This window comes from Chiloscyllium punctatum, chromosome 45, assembly GCF_047496795.1.
Source record: "Chiloscyllium punctatum isolate Juve2018m chromosome 45, sChiPun1.3, whole genome shotgun sequence".
NCBI classification, from domain to species: domain Eukaryota; kingdom Metazoa; phylum Chordata; class Chondrichthyes; order Orectolobiformes; family Hemiscylliidae; genus Chiloscyllium; species Chiloscyllium punctatum.
Window position 1 is genome coordinate 47,247,300 of NC_092783.1, and position 26,641 is coordinate 47,273,940.

At 38.8% G+C, this 26,641-nt stretch overlaps 1 protein-coding gene across 3 annotated transcripts in view; it reads right to left on the reverse strand.

Annotated features, from left to right (window-relative positions):
• rassf5 (Ras association domain family member 5) overlaps positions 1–26,641 on the reverse strand; it is a 125,844-nt gene that overhangs the window by 29,746 nt on the left and 69,457 nt on the right. The gene's annotated exons all lie outside the window — the stretch shown is intronic.

Below are 26,641 nucleotides of genomic sequence, written 5' to 3' on the forward strand. Positions count from 1 at the left end.
TATCAAACAGTACTCTTGATAAACCAGAAAAATGATATAGCTCAAATATTGTGATCTACTGCAATGTCAAAGTATTTATGCTGTAAAGAAAGTATAACAGTGATGTGTATACCCCTTGCATTACACTTCCACTACTTACTGTGTGAGTTTACATTGATTTTAGGCAGCGTATTGATGTTGCACAGATATTTTGAGGGATGTTGATGTTTCGAAGCTTCGCTTGGTCAGGGTTTACTGCAGTTACGCGTACCTCTTGATTATCTGGAATACTTGACCAACCAGAACACTCCTGGTCCCATTGGTGTTGGTTAAATGAGTTTTGCTGTACAGATCGTTCTGCTATAATGTGCGTTTCATTAACGCAAATTCGCTGTAAAGTAATTGATAAACTGGGGACAGTATTTCTAAAGTGCAAACTTTTAAAATGTGTATTGCTTATAACACGATTACATCAGCAACACTTTAAGTGCCTCTTCTAGAGTGCGATTTTTCTATAATGCAGGTTGCACAAGACCACAAGTCATTGCGTTATAGAAGAACTATTTGTACTATGAAACAAAATTTGGCACCAAGCTATAGACCATATTTGGGCAGGTGTCCAAAAGCTTGGTTGAAAAGGTAGGTTGTTACGAGTGTCTTGAAGGATGAGTAGCAGTAGACTGGAAGATATGTTTATGGAGAGAATTACAACGTTTATGACCACAATCGCCAAAGGTTATTTGTCCTATGTTTAAATGAAGGAAATTAGGAATATGTAGAGGCATAAAAGAGATCTCGGAAGCGTTCTAGAACCATCTTTTATTTAATTTATTGTCACATTATTACACCTATTTGATTCATTGTTTTGGCTTTTCATCTCTCTCTTCTCTGCAATTGTTTAAACATTGCATCTCTAAATATTTGCAGTTCTGATGACAGGTTATTAATCTAAAATGTCAACTCTGCTTCTCTGTTCGCAAATGCTGCTTAATCTGCTGAGCATTTCCATCACTTGCTCCTTTTATTTCAGATTTCCAGTATCCATGGATGTTTACTTTCATGACCTTGAGAGTTGTAAGATTTGACAAGATTAAAAACAGATGAGGCCATTGAGAGAATCTGAAACAAGGATGGGAATTTCAAAATTTGAGATATTGCTTAACTAGGACCTAACATAGGTTGGTGAACAATAATTGATGAATTAGGAAACAGTGGCAGAGTTTTGGATCAGCTGAGATTTATGGATACAGCAAGGATCAAGGCAAGTCAAGAGAGCCTTGGAATAGTTGAATCTAAAAAGTGTAAAACAGACACACAGCTGAATCTTACCAGAATGCCTCATTAATTAAGTACCATGCCCTTTGGTGTCCAGCTCACCTAAAACTAGCCCGACTCTTCCACTCTCTGTAGGTGGAAGTTCTCACACTGGCAGGAGGTCCCAGGATTCCTAGCATCATATTTAAAAGGCTGTTGTGCATCTGCTCAAGTGCTGGAAGTCTGAAGTTATCTACACAATCTCTGATATTTATCCCAGACATGACAGATAGCGGAAAATTAGCACCCCACTTTACAATTAGGGAGATGGGGATCCTGGTGGATTGGGTGGGGCAGAGGAGAACAGTCCTCTTTCCCCAATACTGGCAGAAGAGACTACAACACCAGAGCCTGTCAGCCTTCACTGAATTTGCCAACTGCATCAGTATAGTCTCAACCAACTAGAGGAACACCTAGGAATACTGCAAGAATGTCAATGACCTTGCCCACTCTGTCAGTATAAATGCCACCATCTTCCACTCACTACATATCCACCTCCCATCAAGGATCATAATTTACCACTCTCACTGTCACATGCAAAACCTTTTTACTTGTTGTCATCGATTCAATCACCTCCAGAGTACTAACCATGCATGGCCTTGATGCTTCCTATTCATTCAGGAACCCTTATAACATACGCAGTATACATTCCATCAGAAAACAACTAGAAAAACTCTTTGATTAAGAGGAATGAGAACAGAAAAGCTTTTGGCAATTTTGAGATGCAATATAATATGTATCACTGTGGCTGCAAGAATAGAAAAGCAGATTATTATTTAAGTGAAGGGAGACTTCATGTGTCAAAAAGGGAGTTCCGACTATATCTGCACATCAACCATGAAAAGCATGCAGATACAATCAGGAATTAGGATACAAATGGAATGTTAACCTTTATTGCAAGGTGGATGGCGTAAAAAAGAAGGGAAGACTTTGCTACAAAATGAACAGAGTGTTGCTGAGACCTCACCTGAAGTATTGTGTATATCTTTGGCTTCCTTACGTAAAGAAGGATATACTTATATTGGTAGTTCAGAGAAACTGCCCTCAGCTAATTCCAAGGATGAAAATGTGAGGAAAGGTTGAGCCATTTGATCCTATACTGTTTGGAATTTTAGAAGAAAAAGGCAATCTTATCAAAATTAACACAATATCAGCAGACTTGACAGGATAGGTGCTGGCAAAACGTTTCTCACATGGGAATCTAGAACTAGGGGGCATCATTTTAAAATGAAGGTCTCCAATTTAAGATGGAGATAAGGAGAAATTCTCTCTTAGAGGGTTGTTAATGTGTTGAATTCTCAGAGTCATGGAGGCACACAGCACGGAAACAGACCCCTCAGCCAATCTGTCCATGCCAACAAGGTTTCCAAAACGGAATTAGTCCCCTTTGCTTGCATGTGGCCCATATGCCTCCAAATCTTTCCTATCCATATACCTGTCCAAGTCCCTTAATCGTTCCAATTGTGCTCACCTTTACCACTTCATCTGGTAGCTCGCTCCATACATGTACCATTCTCTGAAAAAAACGTCCCTCCGGTCTCTTAAATCCGTCCCCTCTCATCTTACACTTATGCTCTCTAATTTTAGACTTCCCTACCCTGGGAAAAAAGATCTTGGCCTTATCGGAGCCACTCACATTTTATAAACTTCTTTAACAGACAGCAAAGGAGGCTTGGGTTATTTGACATATTTACAGTTTAGTTAGACAGATCTCTGATCTACCAGACATAGAGGGTTATGGGGGCTGAGAGGAGATTGGGGTGAAAATCCAAAGCACATCAACCATGAATAGTGGAACAGGTTCCATGGACTAATTGACCTGCGCCTATACAGAACATTAGAACACAGAACATAGAACATTACAGCGCAGTACAGGCCCTTCGGCCCTCGATGTTGCGCTGACCTGTCATACCAATCTGAAGCCCATCTAACCTATACTATTCCATGTACGTCCATATGCTTGTCCAATGACGACTTAAATGTACTTAAAGTTGGCGAATCTACTACTCTTGCAGGCAAAGCATTCCATACCCTTACTACTCTGAGTAAAGAAACTACCTCTGACATCTGTCCTATATCTATCACCCCCTCAATTTAAAGCTATGCCCCCTCGTGCTCGCTGTCACCATACTTGGAAAAAGGTTCTCCCTGTCCACCCCAACTAACCCTCTGATTATATGTCTCTATTAAGTCACCTCTCAACCTTCTTCTCTCTAACGAAAACAGCCTCAAGTCCCTCAATCTTTCCTCGTAAGACCTTCCCTCCATACCAGGCAACATCCTAGTAAATGTCCTCTGCACCCTTTCCAAAGCTTCCACATCCTTCTTATAATGCGGTGACCAGAACTGTAGATAATACTCCAAGTGCAGCCGCACCAGGGTTTTGTATAGCTGTAGCATAACCTCATGGTTCCAGAACTCGATCCCTCTATTAATAAAAGCTAAAATACTGCATGCCTTCTTAACAATCCTGTCAACCTGGGTGGTAACTTTCAAGGATCTGTGTACCTGGACACTGAGATCTCTCTGCTCATCTACACTACCAAGAATCTTACCATTAGCCAAGTACTTTGCATTCCGGTTACTCCGAGCAAAGTGAATCACTTCACACTTGTCCACATTAAACTCCATTTGCCACTTCTCAGCCCAGCTTTGCAGCTTATCTATATCTCTCTGTAACCTACAACATCCTTCGTCACTATCCACAACTCCACCAACCTTAGTGTCATCTGCAAATTTACTAACCCACCCTTCTATGCCCTCATCCAGGTCGTTTATAAAAATGACGAACAGCAGTGGACCCAACACCGACCCTTGCGGTACACCACTGGTAACTGGACTCCAGGATGAACATTTCCCATCAACCACCACCCTCTGTCTTCTTTCAGTAAGCAAATTACTGTTCCAAACTGCTATATCTCCCACAATCCCATTCGTCTGCATTTTGTACAATAGCCTACTGTGGGGAACCTTATCGAACGCCTTGCTGGAATCCATATACACCACATCAACTGGTTTACTCTCATCTACCTCTTTGGTCACCTTCTGAAAGAACTCAATAAGGTTTGTGAGGCACAACCTACCCATCACAAAACCATGCTGACTATCCCTAATCAAATTATTCTTTTCTAGATGCTTATAAATCCTATCTCTTATAACCTTTTCCAACACTTTACCAACAACTGAAGTAAGGCCCACTGGTCTATAATTACCAGGATTGTCTCTACTCCCCTTCTTGAACAGGGGAACCACATTTACTATCCTCCAGTCTTCCGGCAGTATTCCTGTAGACAATGACAATTTAAAGATCAATGCCAAAGGCTTGGCAATCTCCTCCCTGGCTTCCCAGAGTATCCTAGGATAAATCCCATCCAGCCCAGGGGACTTATTTTCAAAGTCTGCAGGATTTCTAATACCTCTTCCTTGTGAACCTCAATCACACCGAGTCTAGTAGCCTGTATCTCAGTAATCTCCTCGACAACATTGTCGTTTTCTAATACTGTTCCTATTTCTGTTATTTAAACTGTCTCCTGGCAATGTTTTATGCCCAGGTGCATTTGGTTGAAATCCATCATCAGCTTTGCAATGCATTCATGGACCAGGCAGCATCCAAAGTGGTCTGGAAATATGATCAGAGTGTGGAAAGACAAGATAGCAACCTCCTCACAAGTAATCCACGTTAACGTCTGGCTGAAATCCAGCTGCACCATTAATATTTCTCTAATGAAAGCCAGTACCATATTTAATATTTATATATGCATTTATATATGACAAAATCACTATATTAAAATGTACATGAGAAAGTCTGCTGAAAATTCATTGACCAAAAATGTTCACTTTGTTTCTGTCTTCATACTGAGACACTGTCTCACCTCCAATGTATTTCTTCCATTTTCTATTTTTCATCTCAGATTTCCAGCATTTCCAGTACTGGAAAAGCTTCATAGTTGGTCAGCAGAAGCATCTATTAGAAATCTTACCGCTAACATAATTACCATGGTATAATATTTATTTAAAAGTTAGAAGCTAATTTTATTTAACCCATTCTGTCAGTTGCTTTTAATCACAAAAAACTCATCTTCTGCCATGGAAGATCTGAGTAAAAATATAATTTTCCATATGTTTTCCATATACTAAAGACTTATTCAAATTCTAAGTGCCTCCATTCATTCGCTGACGCTGCAATCCAAATAAAATCTCAGCCTCCGGAGTGTTGCTATGAGTCTATTTTTGGAACAATCAGTGCCAGTCTTGTTTCAATTTGTTTTCTTTTGCTTTGTCTAAATACCCTATAGTCTAGTAGAAGAAAAGTAATAAAAGCATTCAGAGGAAAGTTACACCTGACAGGATTTAATCTCGTGAGCCAAATATGAGGAAATGCAATTTAAATTAATTGCATGATTCAACAGTCCAACTTTTCATCATTTTCTCCTTTTAGCTTCCCAAATCAAGTATTACCTCTGGTAATGAGCATTGTTCATTCATTTTAGACTGTATTTGGCAATGTTTTCATTTACACTAGAACAAGTTACTGGATTTGATGCTGGGTTCAATCTACGATTAGCTGTAATTGAATTACAAGGGGAATTTAACATATGTGCAGAATGTCCATGAGGCTGAATTGGACGGGGCTTTTTTTTAGAGCAAGGAGGCTGAAGTGGTGACCTTACAGAGATTTACAAAATCATGACAGGCAGAGATAGAGTGAATAGCCAACATCTTTTTCCCAGGCTAGGGGAGTCCCAAACAAAGAGGGCATAGATTTAAGGTGAGGGAAAAGATTTAAAAAAGGACCTGTAGGATAACTTTTTCATGCAGAAGGTGGTGTATGTATGGAATGAGCTGCTAGAGGAAATGGTGGAAATTGGTACAATTATAACATTTAAAAGGGATCTGATGGGTATATAAATAAGAGTTTAGAGGGATATGGGTCAAATGCTGGCAAATGGGACTAGGTTGGATTGGGATGTATAGTTGGCACGCACAAGTTAGACCAGTACACTTACAACAGTAAATGCTCCATTCCTTTCACTGAATGGTTTGAAATATGGCCTTGTACGCAAAGAACTACATTTTAAAGTAGTTTCCTGATGATCCTGGCAGTTTAGATGACACTTAGCTTTAAGAATGAGAAATTAGTAAATTTCTCAATATCACAATAGTACAATTTCAGTAACACAGTTCTTCCTGTGTTGTATGACAATACAATTATTGACTGCCATGGACAATACTCATACAACAAGAGCTCATGATCTCACAATAAATACTAACCAGTCCTAAACAAAGTTATGTGCATCAAGTCATGTACATAAAGTAGGAGAGCTTAGATGTGCTATAAGATCATAGCTGGCTGAATTATGTTAACTTCTTATATTGTTCGGAAAATAGAGAACTAGTTAGCCAATACATGCATTGGCCCAACACACTAATTTTTTAAAAAGAGTTTTTTGATTAAATGTTCCACAGTACTAGCCAAATATACTTGTGTAGAAATATTTAAACAACAAAATCTACCAAGGTTTCCTTACAATTTCAACCCATTCAATGTTCATGTGCCAATATTAAATTCGTAAAATATAAATAGATGTTAAGCCACAAATTATCCAAAGTACAGGATGATATCTACCACAACATTAACACTGAAACAAATACTGCTTTATAAGCTTAATATTGGTACAAGACCGAAATAAAATACTCACTAAGTCGGCCCATATGAGTCGAGGGAACATTTGAGACTAGTTACATCCTCAAAAAAAACTAAACTTTGTCTAATATGATTTCCTTTCCATAAAACCATATTGACTCATTTTCATCACACTATGATTTTCTGTGTGTTTTTAAGATTTGAGATTCCAACTTCTCCCTTTTCTTGAACAGCAGTTTATGTACCTATTTTCTAAGAACATTTAAAATAGAAAAATAACTTTCAAATGTTGAGTGAATTGAGCCAACATGCTGTATATTGACCAAGTAGCTCTCAAATTCCTATGCTGTCAAATAAATGTTTTTTTCTATTATGATTGTTTTTCCAATATAATTCAATTTGGAAAGACTTTGACATATTTCTGGACGTCTGGAAGGGCATTTTTTCGTCTTTGAATAGGAAATTCTGTAAGCTTTTTCCAGACATGGTCCCAAGAGACATTGAGATAGTAACAATACATTTTGCAGTTCAAATCCCTTTGGCATGCCATTGGCAGGTTACAATTACTAAAGGCATGTAAATACAGCAGCTCACAAACTCTGGAAAAATGCAATAACATGAAGGCAAATGCTGACAAGGGGTTTGCAGGCCTAAGGGGTTTGGGAAGACTTTGTTGGGAAAGGTACCAGGAGCTGAGGCGGTGCACATTCTTGTGCAGCTCAGGTAAAGTTTTCCTGCTCAAGTAAAATAATTTTAAACTTCTACAGCTGTAGCAAGGAGAAAACTGGTGCTAATTTATTGTGTTCTGAAAGGTGCTCAGTTTGTTAAAGGTCTTAGGTATGCATTTTAAATAAAGGACACCATCAGAAACAAACAGATGACCAGCAGGGTGGTTGAATGGAGTTGGAAATTGGTAGCAATTTGCTGAAATGCTTTTCCAAATGTGATTGTCCTCATTTCAGCCTGTATGTTCAATCTACTTTTGCTTCTGTAGGTTTATATTTGGAAAAAGGGATCTTTTAAATTAACAATTAACTGGCTGAAATTCTAGACCATTAAACTGAGAAAAAAATGCAACACAATCAACAATCATCATGGAAGTGCTGCAAGCCAAAATCTGTGAAATATTTATACTTCTTTTGGTTAGCACATTCTGGTGACTTCTTGTTTTCAACAAGTATTACATGAATCTTTATTTGAATGTTACTCATTTTTCCTGAAATGTTGCACACATATTTTTACACCATTTCCGGCTTAAAATCCAAATGATCCCACTTGATGCATACTACATGTCTTTTGTAGTCTTGTAGCTTAGTTCTGCTGTCGGTTAACTCATATGATTTAATGTCCACATACCTATTCAGTGCCACTATGACATTCATTGGCTGCATATCTGTTGGAGGAAGGGAATGTGGAATGCAGGAACTGGAAGATTAAAACCCATGCATAAAAATACTGCAAATCCAGTCGCTGATATTTAGTTCCACTTCTCACAATGTCCTCAGTTACAGACTTACACAGTCTTTTTTTTTACCCAGATATGGATACAAGAGCTAAGTGGCAGAGAGATACTCTTGACACCATGGCAGCATTTGACTGCACAGGAATTGGGATGTCATGATGCAGCTGTTTGGGACACTGGTGAGGCCACTTTTGGAATACTGCATTCAGTTCTGGTCACCCTGCTATAGGAAAGATGTTGTTAAACTTGAAAAGGGTTCAGAAAAGATTCACAAGGATGTTGCCAGGTTTGGAGGGTTTGACCTCCATGATCAGCCATGGATGATCATATTGAATGGTGGTGCAGGCTTGAAGGGCAGAATGGCCTACTCCTGCACCTATTGTCTCTTGTCTATTGTCTATTGACCTATAGGGAGAGGCTGAATAGGGCTGGGGCTATTTTCCATGGAGCATCGGAAGCTAAGGGATGAACTTAGAGGTTTATAAAGTCATGAGGGGCATGGATAAGGTGAATAGCCAAAGTTTTTCTTCCCAGGGTAGACGAGTCTAAAACTAGAGGACATAGGGATCTAAGGGGCATTGTTTTCATGTAAAGAGTGTTGTGGGTATGGAATGAGCTGCCAGACAAAGTGGAGGCTTGTACAATTACAACATTTAAAAGGCACCTGGATGGGTACATCAATAGGAAGTGTTTAGAGGGATATAGGCCAAATGCTGACAAATGGGACTAGATTAATTTAGGATATCTGGTCAGCTTGGATGAGTTCAGTTGATGGGTCTGTTTCCATGCTGTACAACCCTATGACTATGACGGAATACATCATTTCATCTAGCAAAGCAGAAGCTGGTAATGAAGGGGAAGGGAGTGGGAGTGTTGTCAAAATGAAATCTCTCCAATAGCTTCAGGCATGCATAACGCAGCTGCAACCATATTTGTTTGTAAGAGATCAATGATTATAGCCACAAGAAATCAAGGTATTCTTAGACCAACCTTTATCTGCTGCTTCATTTTTTTATCCATTTTAAAAACACAGAGATGGTGCTTCCTGGACATTCTGCGGCATCCAGCTTAGTTTGCAACTCCTCAGATATGAAGCAGACATTGCCAGCCCAAATAAATGTATAAATCAGACAAACAAATGACATGTAACACCCAAAATACACAAGTGCCCAGACACTAAGAAAGCCTGCTGTCCGCCCTTGTCTTTCCACATAGATGTTCGTGGATTACCAACGACCAAAGATTGAATTGGACTAGCCATATCAACGTCATGCAGACAAAATCAAGCCATTAACAGGTTATTTTGAATAATTTACCATGAGATCTCCCTCAAAGCCTCAGCAGCATTGACAAAACTCTAGTCAGAAGTGTGATGGAATATTATTGCACTCAAGATGCTCAGCATCATCTTTATCAGAAGAGTGACTGTGGTTATTCTCAGAACAATCAGGGAAGTGAAAGATTTCACATTGTACTTGTTGCTTTCTAAAACTCTATCATTCAATTGGTCCCTAAATTATTCAGTATTTTGTGCATTCCTTATTGAGGAAGCTTATTATTCATATTGATCAAATGTATAGCCAATTTTGTGGGAACCACAAACATATTTATGGCTTAATGGTGATTGCAGATCTGTTCTGCTTGTTTTATTGAGTTGCAGCTATTATTCTGAGGCATTTATCCTTCAATCACCATCATAAGCAGACAATCTATTATCACAATGCTATTTATAGCAACTGGCTGTTTTCAAATTGGTTGCTACATTAACCTCTATAATGAGGACTACTTTAGAAATAATTCACTTGTTCAAATGAAAGATGAAGTACAGTTTCAAGTACAATTTTTAGTGACGTGGTATTACTGGTCAGATCTAGTGTTAGATAATGTGAGCAGCATTTTCATATTTGCCTTTGCTCTCTAATGAATAGGAAGGTTCACACAAACCATGTAAGAGCCTCAATATCTTTGGCTGAGTTTCACTTGTAAACGCCTCACACCTTACTTTAGTGGAGTTCGAAGAGTTTGAATTACTGAGCTAAGACAGATGTTAACTATCCGAAGACAGACTTTCAATCAGCTGTTGAGAGGCTTAACAATAGAAGCAAGGAGTCCAACATCATAGTGACCACATGCTTAAAAGTCAAACTGCTATGGGTAGAACTGTTGCCTGCATTCTGTTTTAGACTAGTATAACTACCATTCACAATATAAGGAAAGTGGGTGGAAATGGTTTTCCCCATTGAAAACTTTACACTAATTCAATTTAAATGGAAAATCATGCAGTGAAGCTGGGTTTTTATCCATTAATTCATTTTCTGTTTGCAATATATAGTTGCACAAGTAAAGTCAAAATCCCTTGTTCATCATGTTGCGATGATGAGATAGCATTGTGACAACTGATAAAATGTTCCATTCTTCCTCGCAAGTGAGGAAACGGTTGTCTCTCTAAAAAGAAAGATGCCAAACGGAGGTCATTTGTATCAAACTCAAACTCAAAGACCAGGACAATCATTAATGATCTGTTTAGAAATTTGCTGGTAAAATTTGGAAACACTATTTGATGGAGCAAAAAATATTTTTACACATTTGTATGTTTTGAAAATAGACTTTTAAAAATAATAAATATACAACCATGATGTTTAAACAAGTGCTTTATTAAAAAAAACTACCAGTTTAGCATACCTACTTAATCTATATAGCAAGTAACCACAGAGAAACCCACCCCCACAGGTGACATTATAGATGCTTACTAAACAATGAAATTAAAATGAAAGGAAAAGTTCTAATTTTAACCTCAAAAAAATTCTCAAGTATGTGCATAATTCCTTTGGAATAATGCCTTTGGAATAATTCAAAATCACCAGAGACCATTCAAAATTGTGGCTGGTGACACAAGACATCACAAAAAGTTGGGTACTTTTGAACTACTCATTACAAATCAGAATTCAGAAGAGTAAAAGATTAATTGTGTCTCAGTGATTTGGTAATATCGAACTTGAGGTTTGCTGGAAAATAAGACACACTTTGTCCAAGCTTTTGTCTTGCATTCATCAAGACTCTTTGCAAGAATAATTCAAGGGGAAAGCCAGAATTTATCTCTCATGAGAGAAGAGTGCTGATGTGTCGACAGTGTGATTCTGGTAGGAGATGTTACCATGGAAAATGCACCCATTAATGCTGAATGACTTCAATTGCTAGGAATTGTTTAAATTTTAAACAAGGCAGGTTGACTCTGATTGATCAGGGCATTATCCGAAGAAATGAACCATCAAATGCTGTCATTAATTTTGTTGTGTGTCTCACTGAAGTGCTTAAAATGTTGGAGCTACCATATCAATCATATCATCTTATATTGGAGTAAATTATTGGTGTGATGCGGAAAAAATATACTGGTGGCCATGACACCGGGTCATGCCAGCTAGACCTGAGGTTGCAACCCAAGTTGGAGCAGTCTTAACTGTCTGGAAGAATGCCAAAAAGACACAAACGATACATTGCCCAGGGGTGGATTAATCAAAATGGAAGTCAGAGGTCATCAGAGCAAATCTCCTTCTCTTCCACCATGCTAACAACATTCCCCCCACAATGTTTTGTTTTTAGAGTCTACTGAACTTGATTGCAGTTGAGAGGGGCAGGGGTTCTAGGTGTCCTTGTACTTGAATTGCAAAAGGCTAATATGCAGTAGAACAAGTAATTCATAAAGTTAATACAATGTTATCATTTATCCTGAGAAGAAATGAATGCAAAGGTAGGGATATGCTTCAGTTAGAGGGCATAGATAGGATTGCATCTGGCATGCTGTGCACACTGGTCACCTAAAAGGTTGTAACTAAATTGCAGGCAGTTCAAACAAGGTTTACCAAACTAATACCTGGAATTGGCAGGTTGTCTTAGAAGGAAAGATTGTAAAGACGAGGCTTGTATCTGCTGGAGTTTAGTAAGAGGCAAGTGGAATAAGAGACAACACTATTGAAACATATGAAATCCTGAAGGGTCTTGACAGGGTAGATGTGAAGAGGATGCTTTCTCTGGCAAGAGAATCTAAAGCTCAGGGGGACTGTTAGAAATCAGGAGCCTGACCATTATGGAACATGGCAAAGTCATTCAGGGGTTGGGTGTGCGGTTCACACATTACAAAAGTGCACAGATCAAGTTTTCCTGAGCCAAGACATAATGCCAAGAATAGAAGTGAATGAAAAAATATCCAGAGCCTGCCAACAGCATTATCTTTTCAAACCCCATATGGAGATGGAGACATTAAAAGAAAGAATTCAAACAACAAAGCACATAAGCTTATCTTAGATCACTGTACAGATAATAGCAATGTTTCAGCATTGCAAAAATCAAATAGGACAGAGAGGAAAAGGACTTGCCACCTTGTGGTCTGTACTTTTGATCTTTGAAATTTTTGATTATCCTGTATACATTAATTTCTACCCTTATATGTGTTAAACCAACTGTCTTTTGTCTTAAATCATGATTGAACATGAGTGTAGATTTGGGAATTTTGATCAGATATAGTTTAAGTTGTTTTGGCTATGTTCGCCTAGCTGGGAAGTTGGTTTGCAGACATTTTGTCCCCTTTCTAGGTGATATCTTCAGTGCTTTGGAGCCTCCTGTGAAGTGCTGCTGTAGTGTGTCTTCTGGAATTTATTTGGTTTTGTCCCTGCTGCTTCCAGTTGCTCATTGTAGTGGTCAGTGTATTGGGTCTAGGTCTGTGTTTACTGATGGAGTCTGTGAATGAGTGCCATGTTTCTAGAAGTTCTCTGGCTGTCCTCTGTTTGGCTTGCTCTATTATTGATGTGGTGTGCCAGTTGAATTTGTGGTCCTGGTCATCTGTGTGTAAAGCTACTACAGACAGTTGATTGTGGTGTTTAGTGGCTACTTGATGTTCATGGTTGCTAGTTGTCTGCCTGTTTGTCCTATATAGTGTTTTGTGCAGTCCTTGTATGGAATCTTGTACACTGCGTTGTGTCCTGCACTTAACAGAAGGCTCCACAGCACTGAGGATGTCACCTAGAAAGGGGACAAAACTTCTGCAAACCAACTTCCCAGCTCGGCAAACATACCCACAACAACTGCTACCGGCACGCAAGCTACAAATCTTTACACAAACCTTGAAATAATAGTTTAACTTGTATAAAGTAGAAATCCTTTTTTTAAAACTGTTCTTGTTAAAGTCAAGTGGGTAACAATAAATAGAATGATTTATTTCTACTGAAGACAACCTGGTGTTATTCATGAAGGCAAAAAGATCAAGTGTAGGATGTTCTAGAGTCTATTGCTGCCCTGATGTTCAAAAGAATAAATAGTTTTCATCTTGAATGCAACAAGAGGGGTCAGAACAGAAGCCAGTTCTTAGCAAGTTACCCTCCAACTCAGCATGTTCTTACCAGATTACAAAACAAAAACATTCTTCAAGCTGGCTATTATTCAAAAACAGTCCTAGCAGGAGTCAATAGCAATATTAGTAGTTCACCAATCGTGAGAGTTCCAGAAGGCCTTTTCTTAAAAAAAAAACTGTTTGCAAAGAACTTTTAATGATTACTTTTAAAGAAACCACTCCAGGTTTTTTTGACAGAACTTGGTATAAACCAATTTTCCACAATCTTCCAAAATGTACATCCTCCAAGCAATTTGAATATAAAACATTTACGTAACAATACTTTAATTATTTTTGAGGCTTGTGCATCAGTGTATGAATATCAAATCAAATATCAGTCTACAGATTACTATATTGCAACATTGCTTGGCTGTATTTTTAGCAGTTACTCATCAGTTTAGAAGTTGGCAGCTACTCACCAAAAATTATGAAACCTTAACATATACCGTAAATTTCAAACACTCCCTTTATTAGATCATTAGCCATTATGTTCCATATGCAATATTGAAGTTTTCCACTTTAAATACTTAGACAAATGCTGCCTATACTACCAGCTGTTACTAAAAAGTCAAAAAAAAACACTGAATCAACAACACAGCAGCACTTATTTAAACACTTGTGGTAAATTATTGCTTGAAATCTAGCCTACATGTGACTGTAGAACCACAGTGATGTGGTTGACTCTCTCAACTGCCCTCTGGGCAATTAGGGATGGGAATAAATGCTGGCCTAACCAGTGATGCCCACATACTGTGAATGAATAAAAACAAAAAAGTGTTAATTAATTATTATTGAATGCACACTAGCCCTACTATTAGATAGGAAGATTCACAATAGATGTCACACATAGAAATAGGATCCTACACCACCATTTTATAATCAAAGATTTAACTTTAGGGCAAAAAGACTTGAATCATGAATTTTCACTCGAACAGGGAACAGAGTCAGCAAGGTTACTAAGTCCTGGTAAACACTGAGCACTTCTAACTGTCTGATCTCATTTCACCTCCAAACTGAACTTAGCAGCAGCTACTTGTTCACTGGTGGAATTCTAGGCAATTGGAGGCTGCTGCTGGAGATCTGAGGGAATAGTAATTGCAGGTCAGAAGAGTGGAGTCCAGAGGAGACTGTGGAGTCCATAGGCCCTGTGATCGAGGAACTGGAAGAAGCTTGATGCAGGAAAAGCCCAAAAGTTTCCTTGGTGAGCTTGAAGGAATACTTATGTGCGAAAAGCATAAAAAGAAAACCTCCAGCAAGTCCTGAATTTCTTTGAACTCTTGCTCTTCTTTGGTGCTTTCAGTAATGTGGTCAACTTCTGTGACTGGAGATAAAAACCCAGGAGAATTCACCCTGTATCACAACTTCTACATCTTAAAATGGCTTTGGTCTGCATATGATAATCATATTTTCTGAACACAAACTTACGCAGTAAAAATGGAAGGAGGCCAGGAGCATTTTGTCAACCAGCAGCAAGCGCATGACCACCACATAATTTTCCAGTCCATTATCACCCAGTGTATAGGTTAAAATTAGACCTCCCATTTCATGTTGCAATTTAATCTCAAGAATCTACTGGCAACTGTGTTACTTAAGTTACCTTCCTTGGGTAACATCCTCAGAGTTCCTCAGCTGTAGTCTTCACAATATGCAACATTCTGCATTTCTTTCATAATCAGATATTGACATTTATGATTGAGCATCAGGGAAGGTAATGCCAGTGGTAATGTCTCTGGACTAGTAATCTAGAACACTAGACTCAAACATTTTAGGTAAAAACAATGACTGCAGATGCTGAAAATCAAATACTGGATTAGTGGTGCTGGAAGAGCACAGCAGTTCAGGCAGCATCCAACGAGCAGCGAAATCAACGTTTCGGGCAAAAGCCCTTCATCAGGAATAAAGCGATTTTAGGGCCATGGGTTCAAAGCCCACCATGACATCTGGTGAAATAGGAATTCAACAAAACTCTGTGCCTAATAGCAGCGACATAACCATTCTCATTTGTCATAAAAACCCATCTGGCTCACTAAAACCCTTTCAGAAAGTAAATCTGCCATCCTCAGTAGGGCTCATAACATATGCAGAAAGAAAAACATTGTTTAACACTGCCAATCTGGTGACCCTTCTTAAATTAACTCAGTTTTCTTACTACAGATGCTGCCAGAACTGCTGAGTTTCTGTAGTATTTTCTGCTTTTGTTTCATTCTTTAATCTTCTTTCCATCCTGGTCTAGGCCCATGGGTGACTCCAGACCCATGGCAATGTGATTGCTTCTTAACTGCCCCCTGAACTCAGTTCCAGGGCAAAAAGGAATGGTCAATAAATGCTGGCCTAGCTACCTAACACCACATCACAAAAATGAATAATAGAATCATGAAATGTCACTAGATATTTCTAAGAATATTCAAAATTTGGGGGATGAAGCTTGACTTGGATAATAGCAAAAAGCAAGTGTTGACAACAGAAAAGAAAATCATGTGAAAAATAGGAATGGGAGAGCTTATTACCTATTTTCTGCTCCTATGCCAAGGTGACTATCACAACGTAGTTTCCAAAAGGCTTCCAGAACTTGCTAAATAAACATTAAAGACAAAACCACATAGTAGTTGAGCCTAACTAGGTATTTTTGTTTCATAGACATATTTTCTTAAAGATAACAATATCTGTTGTCATTGTGGGTCTGTTCGCCTAGCTGGGAAGTTGGTTTGCAGATGTTTTGTCCCCTTTCTAGGTAACACCTTCAGTGCCTTGGAGCCTCTTGTCAAGTCCTGCTGTACCGGTCTCTTCTGGAATTTATTTGGTTCCATTCCTGCTGTTTCTGGTTGCTGGTTCCGGTTGTTCATTGTGGTGGCCAGTCTATTGGGTCCAGGTCTATGTATTTGTTGATACACAGTCTGTGGATGAGTGCCATGTTTCTAGAAATTCTCTGGCTGTCCTCGGTTTAGCTTGTCCTATGATCGTTGTGTTGTCCTAATCAAATTTGTGGTCCTCGTCATTTGTGTGTATGGCTAGTAGGGACGGCTGGTTGTGGCGTTTAGTGGCTAGTTAGTGTTCGTGGATGCGGATTGCTAGTTATCTGCCTGTTTGTCCTATATATAGTTTTTCATGTAGTCTTTGCATGGAATGTTGTAAACTACATTATTCTTGCTATAACCAGAAAAATGCAGCAACCACCTGAACACCGACAAGAGAAGTTGCAATAGCACCCTGTTTAAAAGGGCTACAACACTGCAGCACTCCCGATCCACAAAGAGAAGAACACCTCTACAGAGCCTTCACAAAAACAACTTCACCTGCAGATGCCTAGCAGACAAACAATGCAACCAGGACATGCCACGACCCAACACATTAGTCATGTTACCTTACATAAAAAAAGGTCTCGGAGCCAGATTTCTCTAACAACTTGGATTCGTGACAGCCCATAAACTGACAGCCACGCTCAGACAACAACTCATCGGAACATAAGACCTATACTCATCATGTGCAAGACGAACATTATTTACAAGATTCCATGCAAAGACTGCATGAAACACTATATAGGACAAACAGGCGGACAACTAGCAATCCGCAACTAGGAACACCAACTAGCCACTGAACACCATGGCCAGCTGTCTCTAGTAGCCATATACACGGATGACAAGGACCACAAACTCGATGGGATAACACAACGATCATAGGACAAGCTAAACAGAGGACAGCCAGAGAATTTCTAGAAGCATGGCACTCATCCACAGACTCCATCAACATACACATTGACCTGGATCCAATATACTGGCTATTATAACAAATAACCGGAACCAGCAACCAGAAGCAGCAGGAACGGAACCAAATAAATTCCAGAAGAGACAGTACAACAGCGCTTCACAGGAGGGTCCAAAGCACTGAAATGCCATCTAGACAGAGTATGAACCATCTGCAAGTGTACCCACACTATGGTAACTGACACCTGAGCTACAAATCTTTACGCTAACCTTGAATAACAGTATCTGATTCTTCAGAGTAGGCTTATCAGTCTCAGGTTTGCAAGTCACTAGTGAACGCAACTTCCCAATTTTTCCACCTTGTAAAGTCTGTTGTAACATTTGTCACTATAATTGAAGCGTAGGACTTGCTAAGGTAACCTGCTCGCATGCTTCTGTTAAGGCTACTGTAAAACCAGTTTGCAGGGGTATGAACTTTTCTTTCAGGCCTCCCTGCCAACCTTTTCTGCTATTTATATCAGAGAGAACCAGTAAATCATGAGTGAACCCAGGCAAATATCTACATTCTGTTGCAGTCCACTATAGAACACACATATTACAGTGCGAACTCCATTTTTACCTTAATGACTTAATCCCATATCTTTAATGGTAAATGCACTTCCTTTAGTTCAATTACTGTATATTGAATTATTTAGGGTTCACGTGAACCTTTATGTTGCCAAATATAATATAATTCCAAAATATCATTGTTATGGGACTGTAAAAATGCACATAAATGAGATCTTAAAGAACACAATTTTTGAAACTTAAAATATTTACTGTAACAAAGTACAGTATATACTGAAATATTATTTATTAAAATCTAATATTCTTTATTCCAGCTTCTGTCATAAATATTGTATGTTAATATGCACATAGATTTAGTTTTATTCATTAGACACGTACCTTTTTTCTTCATTACTGGAACTACATTTAAAATATTCACAGTTGTGGATCAGGTATTAAATAATTTCACTCTTTGCTAAAGCACAAATTTTAAAAATATGGTTCTGTCAATTATGCATCAAATAAGACTGCATGGCTATGGTGCTAAAATGTGGCAGATCTGGAATTTGGAAAATGTGCAGTAGTCATCACTGGCAACAGTTGTTCATCAGATCAAATAACATGCTTCACATCTTGTGCTGCTAATCTGAACAAAAAGAGCGTGGGAAATTGTATTTCACATGGGTTCTTTAATCCTCTCTGTCATTTGTTATACTAATCATATCAAATAAAACCAATTTTGGAAAACTTTTATTTCCCAGATTAACTTGTTTTAAAAAAAGTTATCTTATCTTGGTGTGAAGCAAATAGGAATATGAGTTCCTCACAGGAACTTCAGTAGCCTTAATTCTTAATGTTGAAGCCAACCTGATTTTGGTACCTCTCCTTAAAAAAATCTCAGCTCCTGCTACCACCCTCAGGGCAGGAAATTTTTCTCTGTCATACAATTGATATCAGCAGCCTGTGTTATTATGGCATAGATTCAAGACTATTCAGGCCTGTACACATGTCCCAGTATAAAAAGGTACCTGCCTCACCTTTGATCATTCTCTGTCTCACTGATTCAGTGCATATTCTGTTATTTACGCAATTCACAGTAACATCAAAAAGCACAGAACTCAGACGGTAAGAAAATCTATGATTTTGTAGCTGTATAAATAGTTAGGGTTGTTAACAAATTTAAAGGCTTGTATCTCAACGAGAACCTGAAATTTTGTGGTAATATATAATTGGAGCTAACTTTAAATAAAAACTACAAAACACATCATAGTGGCAGTAAGTATGCACTAAAAGGCATTTTGATGGCCAGTCAGTCAATAGTAGTAGTACATGGACACTAATGGCTGAAAATATGATAGCAACTTGGCAGTTGCGAAAGTGTTTTTCCTAATGGCCACCAATCAATCTGTCTATGTCTTACATGTAGCTAAATACTACGATCAAACCTAAAGACTACAAACTTGCACTGAAGAACTGTGAATACTCTGTCTCACACACTTTCAAAAAAAAGTGTCCCAGGATAGTTCAGGTTTAAAAACAGCTATTAAAGAAAAAAGGTGCTGAAAGGACAGCTCCAATTTAAGAAAGCAATCCCAGAACAAAAGTTCAGGAAACAAACAGGAAAATAAATGATTTCTTTGTTAAACAGGCCTTATCATGTCTAAACGTCAGTTGATTGTGCCATCTTCTTTTCCCAAAATGACTGGTTAAGAAAGCACATGTGACATCGTAAGTTTTGTTTTGGTGTGAACACACCTACAGGCTCCGGCTTGCATCTCTTCTTCAACTTAATGCTCTAATAGCAGAGGAGAGAAGCCAAAGAAAAAACTGAGAAAGCACTATGCTGGAATAGAGACTTCTACTTGCAATTTTTAAAGAGGATAAAGCTAAGCAAAAGAAAGATGGAAAGCAAATATGAATTGAATTGAATGGAAATTATTGTCACATGTACTGAGGCACAGTGAAAAGTTTTGTCTTGCGTGCTATACAGGCAGATCACGGAGTTAAGTAGCACAGATGAGTAAATAATAGGTAAACAGTGGCAAAAACAAAAACACAGGTCCAAGCGAATGTTAAGGTTTTGTGAGTCCATTCAATATTCTAACAACATTAGGAGAGAAACTGTTGTGAAACTGGCTGGTCTGTGTGTGTTCAGGCTTCTGTACCTTCTCCCCAGTGGTAGAGGTTGTAGAAAAACATTACCAGGTGAAATGGATCTTTAAGCATGTTGTCGGCCTTTCCTTGACAGCGGGCCTGGTAGATGGATTCTGTAGATGGGAGGTTGGCCTTTGTGATTGTCAGGGCCGCGTTCACCACTCTCTGTAACCGTCTCCGATCTTGAATGGTACAGCTGCCATACCACATAGTGATACATCCAGACAGAATACTCTCGATGGCGCACCTATATAAGTTGATTTGGGTATTCGCCATCGTGCCAAATTTCCTCAGCTGCCTGAGGAAGAAGAGAGACGTTGTTGGGCCTTTGTAACCAGTGCATCCACATGAAGAGTCCAAGAAAGCTTGTTGTCGATGACCACTCCCAGGAGCTTGACACTCTCCACTCATTCCACTTCTGTGCTGTTAATGTGTAGGGGGCATGAGTAACATCCCACCGAAAGTCAATAATGAGTTCCTTGGTCTTGCTGGCATTGAGAGCGAGGTTGTTCTCAGTGCACCATTTTCCAGGTCTTCCACCTCCCGTCTGTAGTCTATTTCGTCTCCATTTGAGATTCAACCGACTATGGTGGTGTCATCAGTGAACTTGTAAATGGCATTCGTCTGGTATGTGGCGATGCAGTCATGGGTATACAGTGAGTACAGTAGGGGGCTGAGTACGCACCCCTGAGGAGCTCAAGTGCTGTCTGTTAGTGACGATGAAACATTGTCCCCAATCTTCACTGATTGTGCCTATGGATCAGGAAACTGAGGATCCAGTTGCAGAGAGTGGGGCTTAATCTGAGATCACTAAGTTTAGTAATCAGTCTTGAGGGGATAATAGTTTTAAAGGCTGAAATGTCATCAATGAGTAGGATTCTTACGTAGCTGTTCTTGGTGTCAAGATGGTTTAGGGAGTAGCGAAGGGGAAGTGATATGGCATTTGATGTGGATCTGTTGGTCTGATAGGCAAATTGGAGTGGGTCAAGAGTAGTGGGGAGGCTGGGGTTGATTAATGCCACGACCAGCCTTTCAAAGCACTTCATGACTACCAAAGTTAGGGCCACTGTGTGGTAGTCATTGAGACATGCTACATGAGCCTTCTTAGGCACAGGGATGATGTTGGCCCTCTTGAAATAAGCAGGGACAGTGGCCTGCTGCAGGGAGAGGTTGAAGATGTCAGAGAAGATCTCTGCCAGTTGATCTGCGTGTGTTCTGAGTGCATGGCCCAGCAATCCACTGACTTTCTGTTAGGGCTTCAATCAATTGAATCAATTTTTACTTTATGGATTGGCAGATAACTGACAAAGGTTTATAGACAGTCAAGACTTTTCTCACTTTGGACACTGAACGTTTAAGAATAATATCCTACTTCTTTAGGATGATGATTACTGCAAGATCCTGACACAAGTTTTTGAATTTTAAACAATCAACTTACATTTTGAGTCAGTCAATTTCAGGATGTTCTTAGGCAGATATCAATACAAAAGGAGGAATATAATTTCACCAAAGCCAACTTAGCTGAGAGTCAGTGCCTCTAGACCCAGCAAATGCTTCAGAAAAGTACTTCTGGACAAACAAAGAATAAACCACAGATGCTTAATTAGAAGAAGAACACAAGTGGGAAGTAGTTGTAAAGGACCAGTAATATCTGTAAGTGCTTCACACTGGGAAAAACTAACACAGCCATCAATACATTCAGTAAGGGATGTTGCCTGTCTCACACAACAAGACAGTGTCCAATATTTTGTGACACACAAGCTCTGTCCCACAAGTTGCCATTGAGTTAAAATGTGCAGCAGGCTCAATTGTCCCAGGGAAACTCAAACTGCAACATAATGCTCACAGCAGTGAAGAGCTAACCAAGGAATAACACTAATGCAAATTCCAAAGTTCATTCATGGCATGCGAGCAAGTCAGTAATGGACAAGTAATGATACAGCAATAATAGTTTGCAGACCCCAGTCAGACATTACACACAATTAATGTGAAACACAGCAAAGATATGGTTGGAAAAGCTAATGTCTTTATATCCATTTAAGTGATATAGCCCAATCTTAAATTTCAATACAGCTCTGGCCACTTGGAAACGTTTTACATCACTGACACAGAGGGTCCACCATACCCAGCCAGTACTCAGGGATCTACACATCCTTATTGTCCACAAGGTAACAAAACCAGTCAGTTTCAACACTAAAGATCCCAGACAGCAGAGAGGCTAACCAGGACTTCATTAATCTTTACCTAGACAGGTTTGATGTAATTGGCAACCTAAAAGGCAGTGTCGTACTACATCTGAAAGACAATGCCCAACCCAATATCAACCCTCCATGTAAGCGTTGCATTCATAAACAACACACATTCTAACTTGAATTAGAGTTGATGTACAAAATAAAACAAATCTAGAAAGCTGTGCATCAGTGATTAGTGCAGCTCTATTACATGTATTTTGAAGAAACATGGCACTATATGTTTATTTTTTAAAACATGTGGTCGTTATTAGTTAGGCCAGCATTTATTGCCCATTCCTAACTGCCCAGAGGGACACATGAAGGGCAAATTAAATAAAGACAGATTTCCTTCCCTAATGGTTTGTGGTTGATATGGATAATTAATGCTTGCTGAATAGGTCTGTATAAAACTGTTAATCCAGAAATTGGTACAAGAGTTTCCTCATCAATGTTGGAGTAGTTAGAACAAGCCATCATAAGGACCTTAGAAGTAAAAGCATTGGCTGGTCATTCTGCAGTGGTCATGTTCCTAGCCCTTTCGATAATACATCTACTTCCACTGTGGCAAGTTTGGAGGGATCAGAACATTCAAGAATTTGGGTGGCATGGTGGTTAACACTGCTACCTGCTACCTCACAGCATCAGGAATGTGCATTAACCATGGTAAATACAGGATTACGTGGCAAGGGTGAGGAGCCAGGATGGGATGCTCTTCAGAGGGTTGGTGAATGCTTGATGGGTCAAATAGCCTCTCACTGCACTGTATGGATTTTAAGTGTCCACTTGCTGGAAGATAGAACATTTTTGAGACACTGAAGAATATGCTGATGATCTTTCTGCCATATATGTTTTTTTTTGCAGAGAGGATATTGAAGAGGAGAGAGACCTTGGCTACAAAATTTGGAACTTGTGGGGACAAAACCTTTTTCTTTTAAAAAAAAGAGCTAAGGATGGAGTCTTTTAGGGATATGGCAAGATTTATGGTGAAATCAGACAAGGCAGCCAATTCCTTTATTTTTCAAAAATGTATCTACTTTAGTTTTAAAAGTGATTATTGAAGTAGTGTCAACTACTTCCCTGGGCAAGGAATTCCATAGATTAACCACCCTCTGGGTGAAGATGTTCCTTCTCAGTTCTGTTCTAAACCTGCTTCCTCTAATGTTGAGGCCATGCGCTTTTGTCCTTGTCTCACCCACCAGTGGAAACATCCTATCTCTATTTTAAATCGATTCCCTTCATGATTTTATATGTTTCTATAAGATCCCCCTCATTCTTCCCAATTCCAATGAACACAATCCCAATATACCCAGCCTCTCCTCGTGAACCAACCCCCTTAACCCTGGATTAAAGCTTGTTAAATGCCTTATTAACATCACAGCTCACCTTATTAATATTCATCTTCTCACTTTACGAAACAAAGAAACAAACAACCAATCTAGTCATTAAGAAATTTTAACAAGGAAATCAAAGCCAGTACCCGGTGACTTCAGCGCACTGATTGTTCCAAAGGACCTTTATGTTAGGAACAGACATCTCAGAAACCTCTCCATTTGCACATCTGAGAGGTGTTGACCTTCACGAATTCTCTTTACAGATCCCGTATCCACTTACCGAACATAATTAACTCCTTATTATTCCAGTAAAATTAGTTTAACAACTTTTAAAATCAGAAATGGCTATAGCTGTGCTGAGAAGAATTTAAACCTAGGTCGTATGTAACTGGGGAGTTTGAAAAGAGGGGAGATCATCTAATTGTAGCAACATAATAAGGAAGGTTGGAAAGTCCCATCTACCGAAGCAAAATAGGAGGAAACTGTAAGCAAGATATTTAACTCACTGAATGCTCATTTATTTGCAGAGTTAGAATTGGCTGTAGTATGTCTGTGAACCGCATGAGTGGAAGGCGGGGTAAAGTGGCCATGGAAACAATTTTTGGAGAAGTGATAATCTGGTTAGTCTTTTGAAAAGCCATAGGTCATGTGTTATTCTTTTTTGTCCTGCTGTAAAACTTTGTCAAACCTTTTTGTCTTGAACACATGGGCATTTCATTACATACTGCATAAACTCATGAAAGATCCAAAGATGGTAATTCTTGGTCCTGAAATGCGCCCAGTCTACCTCCAATTATTCCCAATTATAACAGCAAGGTCTCTCAAAAGTTTGAGCAACTAGCTGTTTAGTGCTGGTACTATGCCGTGGCAACATGATTGGTGCTTGACACTCAGTGTTGCCATTAAGTCAAAAAGCTGTTCTGCCTATCACAAATGAGTATTCTGTTTTATGAATTTCAGTGATATACCAATGGCAGGGATATACCAAACAATTTACCAACCTTTGAGAAGTATCAAATAGCATATTTCTTTGGCTGTTCACAACAAACAAGGTACTGATTGCACCCACCAGCCCGCATTTGTGAAGCTTGCAAAGGTGTTCAACATTACATGTGATTCAAACACTTGAACAACATTTGCTAGACAATCCTGAGTATGTGAATAATTACATCGACAAGTTAGGATTGCTAGTCAGGCTTGCAGTGTGGTGCGTGGAAGTGACATACTATATATCAGTACACAGGGCCCTGTTCTTTGCATCAGTAAAATGTACATGTACTGCACTGCTTAAACTCAACAAAACAGATGACAGTCATTCATTGGTTAATTTTGCAATACTACTTCCAGACCAGAAAAAACACAGAACCGAGACATTCTCTTGCACTTTTCACAGGAGCTGCCTGACATGCCAAAGTTTCTGGTACTTTGTGCCTTCAATTTCATATTTCTAGGATTCACTGAAATTTATTTTTGCACAAATCACTTGAACATACATATGAGGTGTCATAATTGGCACAGCTATGGACCAAAGTGTGGTAGGCAAGCTTAGGCATGAAAGCTCTTCCCAGCTGGGATAGATCTGGGCCAAAGTGCTTTCGTTTGTCGCATGAAAAATTTCTTTGTTTATGTTTCACACATTTGGGTGGTGTAAATTTGCTATTAAAACATTCTAACAGCTTAATTGGTATTATGAGGTTAATAAAGGTAAACTGCAACAATAAAACATAGTTGGGATGTTCAAGTTCAGAAGTTTAAAAGCTCAGGCAGAAACATGAACTACAAAACAGAAAAGAGGCAAAAGAAAACCTGCAAAGCAATATATTTGTCGAAACAAAGCTCCATTTTTGAAGAAAATACTGCTAGTCTCATTTATTTTTGTGCTCCTAGAAATACTCCCAAGTCAGATATGATGTTCAACATAATTCTTTGCTTCCCCAGTTTTGCACTCTTCTACAAACTACATTTGTGCGCTTTTTAAATGATACCACTATTTTAATGTCCAGTCCTGGATAGCTTTGTGCAGCAATCATCCTAGTTAGAACTTTATTAGCACTTAGTACATGTACAATGTAGTGAGATTTCCTTCAACCTCAATCTTAACTGCAAGTTAACTGAAAGCTCTAAGCCACTTTGGGCACATTAGGCAGCAATTAGTGACCATAAGCACCAGACATCTGTATTTTGTCATTGTCTTACAGCACACATTTAATATGAATACAGTTTAATCTTGTGGTCTAACAATGTTGTACAATTTGTACTACTAACAAATGAGAAACCTTTAATTATCCCAAGCCACTGAAACATATATGTAAACGCACATTTCAATTTGTTACATTTTTCAGTCTGACGTATAAAAGGTTAGCATAAATCATTCAGTCTAAATTATCTGTTCAGATGCAAAAGTCAATTTCTTGTGGCTGAATCTCTCAGAAAACGGAAATGTGTGGTGTTCTTCCTCTTTCCATTCTTTTGAAACATTAAAAATAACAAAAATAAAATGTTTGTTTTATAATTTCAGGTGTTTTAAATGTTGATTTCAAGATATAAAGTCAGAAACAATTGTCAAGATTGGAAATAAAGCACAACAACAGCTTTTAACATCATAAAAATAGCTTTCAAAAGCTGTACACCTGAAGGCTGACAACCATTTTGTTACAGAATTACAGAATTGATGGGATTGTTGCCAAACAAGGAACCTTGGGATACAGATGCATAGTTCCTTGAAAGTGGAGTCGCAGGTAGACAGGGTGGTAAAGAAGGCACTTGGCATTCTGGCTTCACTGGTCAGAACATGGAGTACAGGAGTTGGGATGTCATGTTGCGGCTGTACAGAAAATTGGTGAGGCCACTTTTGGAATATTGTGTACAATTCTGATTTGTTGTTCTATCGGAAAGG